This window comes from Pristiophorus japonicus, chromosome 9 (genome assembly GCF_044704955.1).
Source record: "Pristiophorus japonicus isolate sPriJap1 chromosome 9, sPriJap1.hap1, whole genome shotgun sequence".
Lineage (NCBI taxonomy): Eukaryota > Metazoa > Chordata > Chondrichthyes > Pristiophoridae > Pristiophorus > Pristiophorus japonicus.
Window position 1 is genome coordinate 24,949,613 of NC_091985.1, and position 6,000 is coordinate 24,955,612.

Here is a 6,000-nt window from a genome sequence, read left to right on the forward strand (position 1 = left end):
TCTCATTCGAAAGAAACACCGCTTTCTCCTGACGGTTCTACCATTACTGTCAAGTATCCTGCAGATTATCAACGTTGGAAATTCCTGAACAAATTAGATTTTTTTTAAGGATCCAGTTATTTGCACTGTTTCTGGCTGATTGGCACTCCATTATCACATGACCTGATTGCTGATTGGTCCCCTTGGAGGATACGCCACACCTAGAAGTTTCTTGAGTGTGTAATTGGAACCGCCCAGGCCAAGTTCTGACTGACTTTACAAAGTGTAATTTGAGCCATTCTGATTTCAGAACTCCCCTGCAAGCAGTTAGCGAGAGGATAGAGCTCCCAGCAAAAGCCTCCCAAATCCCTGATCCAGCCCAAGTGCATGCCTCCCCTAAGTTCCCCCCTGCCCCGGGCAATGATGGGGCAGTGTGTATGGATCATGGATTACTAACAAGTTTATTGGATATGAAATGAATAGTGACAGTGTTGAGACTTCCGGATTTCATGCGCTCCAATATTCGCCCTGCCCCAATGTCTCTCCTCCCCCACCACAGTGTGTCTCCCGCCCCCCCAGCCGCCTCTCCCCGTCATCACCCCCCCACCCCGACCCAGGCTTGTCCACTCTCATTCCCCCCAACCCCCGCGCAGAACCTTTCTCCTGAAGGCACTGACGTGTCCTGGTGTATGAATCTGCGGGCACTGACAGCCTGCCACTGCTTCTTCATGAGTCAGCTTAGACTGAGTCTGAAAGGGATATTTGCCAACAGAGATATCATAACTGAGCCAAATCCATTGACACTTTTAGAAGTGAGGCCGGCGGCAGGGGGTGTCTTTGGATAGAGGAAGCATACCGAGAAACTCCCTGCCTAGAAGTGAAGAATTCAGAGTACAGAGGCTCACTGATTTAAATACACACAACAATGGATCTCTGCAACCAACTGCTTGCTGTAGAGTTTCCCAGCCATCAGAGGGCCTTGTACAACAACGGCAAAAAGCTGCAGATGCTGGAAATCTGAAATATAGGCAGAAACTGCTGGAAATTCTCAGCATGTCAGGCAGCATCTGTGGAAAGAAAAACAGTAAATGTTTCAGGTCGATGACCTTTCGTCAGGGTGTTAATTTCTTATCTGGAATGGCCTGATAACTCAGACAGCACTCGGTGCAGAAAAGAAAGATCAAACTATTTAGGAAGCAGATCTTTGAACGCCTCAAAATTACTTATGTCGGCCAAAGTGGCAGCCATTTTTTGGCAAGTGGCAGTGTCCACCAAAATACAATTGTGATTGTTGGTTGTATCTGTCGAGGGAAAATGTTGTCCAGGACATCGAAATTTCCCTGCTCTTCAAATCGGCCCATGAGACCTTTAATGTACGCCTGGACAGGCAGACAGGACTTCTATTAAACATTTTAACCCAAGGACATTGCTTCGGACAATGCAGCACTCCCCCCAGTACCATTGTCAGCTGAGGTTTTCACTCAAATACATAAGCTTCTGACCCAGCAAGAACGGTTTACATTTATTGATCACATTTCACAACCTTGGGTCATCCGAATTCACTTTACAGCCAATGTAGTACTTTTGGAGTGTGGACTGTTGTAATGTAGGCAGGCAGTGACTAGTGGGGTACCGCAAGTTTTAGTGTAGGAACCCCAGCTATTTACAATATATATTAACGGTTTAGACGAAGGAATTGAATGTAATATCTCCCAAGTTTGCAGATGACAATGTAAAGTCATTACTCTACAGCATGAAACCACACGAGGCACATTCCAGGGACAAGGCCACTCTGTGACCTTAACTCTTTATTACAGGACTCCAGAAGTGATGACCCTGCATGGGACCTCCCTTTATATAAATGTGTGGTCGGGTAAGGAGTGTCTCCCACAAGTTCACCCCCTGTGGTCAAGGTGTGCATCTAAGTTGAGTGTATACAGTAATACAGTGGTGTTACATTGTAGTTACAAACATGACATCACCTTCCCCACCCCACCCCCTACAAACATGACATCACCTTCCCCTCCCCCCCCAAAGTCTTACTGGGATCATAGGTTTAGTCTTTCAGGTGGTCTACGCTCCGTCGTGGAGCGCCACAGTTGGGGCTCTGGTTGTTGGACACTGACAGTTGTCTGTCACCTGTGGTGATTCCGGGCTGACCTCAGGGACTGTGCATTCTTCTGATTGCTCTTGTTGCACGTTCGCTGGTGGTAGTGTGAGCGCCATCTCATGGTCTTCTTCAGGTTCCTCCGTGTCCATGCTGAACCTTTTTTTTTTACTTGGTCCAGATGCTTACGGCATATCTGGCCATTGTTGAGTTTTACCACGATGACCCTATTCCCCTCTTTGTTAATTACAGTACCCTCAAGCCATTTGGGCCCCATGGTGTGATTGAGGACGAATACAGGATCATTTATTTCTATGCATCTCCCCCTTGAGTTACGGTCATGGTACTCGTTTTGTGACTTGCGCTTTCCCTCAACTATGTCAGTCAGGACTGGGTGGATGAGGGACATAGAAACATAGATGCAGGAGTAGACCATTCGGCCCTTCAAGCCTGCACCACCATTCAATCTGATCATGGCTGATCGTGCAAATTCAGTACCCCATTCCTGCTTTCTCTCCATATCCCTGGATCCCTTTAGCCATAAGGGCCACATCTAACTCCCTTTTGAATAAATCTAACGAACTGGCCTCAACAACTTTCTGTAGTAGATAATTCCACAGGTTCACAATTCTCTGAGTGAAGAAGTTTCTCCTTATCTCGGTCCTAAATGGCTTACCCCTTATCCTTAGAGTGTGACCCCTCGTTCTGGACTTCCCCAACTTCAGGAATATTCTTCCTGCATCTAATCTGCCCAATCCCGTCAGAAATTTATCTGTTTCTATGAGATCCCCCCCTCATTCTACTAAATTCCAGTGAATATAAGCCTTGTCGACCCAGTCTTTGTTCATATGTCAGTCCTACCATCCCAGGAATCAATATGGTGAAACTTCGCTGCACTCCGTCAATAGCAAGAATGTCCTTCCTCAGATTAGGAGACCAAAACTGTACACAGTGTTCAAGATATGGCCTCACCAAGGCGCTCTACAACTGCAGTAAGAACTCCCTGCCCCTATACACAAATCCTCTCGCTATGAAGGCCAGCATGCCATTTGCCTTCTTCACTGCCTGCTATTTCCACCAATGGAAATTGACCCTCACTATCCACTATGTCCAGGCCCCTCAATATTTTGTACACCTCAATGAGGTCTCCTCTCCACCTCCTCTGTTCCAATGAGAACAAACCCAGCCTATCCAATCTGTCCTCATAACTAAGATTCTCCATTCCAGGCAGCATCCGAATAAATCTCCTCTGCATCCTCTCTAGTGCAATCACGTCCTTCTTATAATACGGCGACCAGAACTGCATGCAGTACTCCAGCCTAACCAAAGTATTATACAATTTAAGCATAACCTCCCTGCGCTTATATTCGATTACTCGGCCAATAAAGACAATCATTCTGTATGTTTTCTCAACCACCTTATCCACCTGGCCTGCTACTTTCAGGGATCTGTGGACAAGCATTCCAAACTCCCTTTGTTCATCTACACTATTAGGTGACCTACCGCTTAATGTGTATACCCTTTCCTTATTAGCGCTCCCAAAGTGCATCACCTCACACTTCTCTGAATTATATTCCATTTGCCACTGCTCTGCCCACCTGACCAGTAGATTGATATCCTCCTGTAGCCCATGACTTTCCTCTTCATTATCAACCATAGACATGCTGACTTACCCTGCACCGAGTCTGAAAGTGTACAATGTCCTATTATACCGTTCACACCCCGAGCCTGCTGAAATGATAAGTGAACTCATCCATGTCCACTGACCTTGAAGCCCATTCCTCCTGAATGTCGCAGCATTACCTGAAGAGCCTGATGACTGTAGCCCAAATGCCTGGAAGATACTGTGCCCCAAGACCACCATCTCTCATTCAGATGTTGCAACAAAGGAGAACTGTGGAAACATTACTGGCCGAGTGATAGACATCGAGAATGCTCAACTGGAGACATATCTTCATCAGTTGAACCTTCTGGATGACTATCTCTCACTCTCAGTGTGGATGGTGACTAGTATGCCCACTAGTAGATAGTTCCTCTGATGGTCAAACATAGAAACATAAAAACATTGAAATTTACAGCGCAGAAGGAGGCCATTTCAGCCCATCGTGTCCGCGCCGGCCGATAAAGAGCTGCACGGCACTTGTTCACCAGCCCTAAAGGTTACATATAAACCTATGAACAATGACGGAGAGGCAAAGAGCACCCAGCCTGTAGCGTATGTAGGCACCTTTAGTAATGACTCCACGTGGCAGGGTATGAACCTTCAACTGTGTAGACCTGTAGTCCTTTATTACCAACTCCTGAGTGACGACAACCAGCTGTGAGTTCCTTTTTATACTGGGCTACCTGCAGTGTGCAGGCAACCCTTAGGTCTCCAGCAGCAGCACCCTCTAGTGTACATAGAAACATTGAAAAATAGGTGCAGGTGTAGGCCATTCGAGCCTGCACCGCCATTCAATAAGATCATGGCTGATCATTCCTTCAGTACCCCTTTCCTGCTTTCTCTCCATACCCCTTGATCATCTTAACCGTAAGAGCCATATCTAACTCCCTCTTGAATATATCCAGTGAACTGGCATCAACAACTCTCTGCGGCAGGGAATTCCACAGGTCAACAACTCTCTGAGTGAAGACGTTTCCCCTCATCTCAGTCCTAAATGGCCTACCCCTTATTCTAAGACTATGTCCCCTGGTTCTGGACTTCCCCAACATCGGGAACATTCTCCCCGCATCTAACCTGTCCAGTCCCGTCAGAATATTATACGTTTCTATGAGATCCCATCCATCTAAACTCCAGTGAATAAAGGCCCAGTTGATCCAGTCTCTCCTCATATGACAGCCCAGCCATCCCTGGAATCAGTCTGGTGAACCTTCGCTGCACTCCCTCACTAGCAAGAACGTCCTTCCTCAGATTAGGAGACCAAAACTCAACACAATATTCCAGGTGAGGCCTCACTAAGGCCATATCCAACTGCAGTACGACCTCCCTGCTTCTATATTCAAATCCCCTAGCTATGAAGGCCAACATACCATTTGCCTTCTTCACCGCCTGCTGTACCTGCATGCCCATATTCAGTGACTGATCAACCATGACACCCAGGTCTCGTTGCACCTCCCCTTTTCCTAATCTGCTGCCATTCAGATAATATTCTGCCTTCGTGTTTTTGCCCCCAAAATGGATAACCTCACATTTATCCATATTATACTGCATCTGCCATGCATTTACCCACTCACCTAACCTGTCCAAGTCACCCTGCAGCCACTTAGTGTCCTCCTCACAGCTCACATCGCCACCCAGCTTAGTGTCATCCGCAAACTTGGAGATATTACACTCAATTCCTTCATCCAAATCGTTAATGCATATTGTAAATAGCTGGGGTCCCAGCACTGAGCCCTACAGTACTCCACTAGTCACTGCCTGCCATTCTGAAAAGGACCCGTTTATCCTGACTCTGCTTCCTGTCTGCCAACCAGTTCTCTATCCACGTCAGTATATTACCCCCAATACCATGTGCTTTGATTTTGCACAACAATCTCTTATGCGGGACCTTGTCAAAAGCCTTCTGAAAGTCCAAATACACCACATCCACTGGTTCTCCCTTGTCCACTCTGCCAGTAGCTTCCTCAAAAAATTCCAGAAGATTCGTCAAACATAATTTCCCTTTCATAAATCCATGCTGACTTGATCCGATCCTGTCACCGCTTTCCAAATGCGCTGCTATTTCGTCCTTCATGATCGATTCCAACATTTTCCCCACTACTGATGTCAGGCTAACCGGTCTATAATTACCCGTTTTCTCTCTCCCTCCCTTTTTAAAAAGTGGTGTTACATTATCTACCCTCCAGTCCATAGGAACTGATCCCGAGTTGATAGACTGTTGGAAAATGATAACCAATGCATCCACTATTTCCAG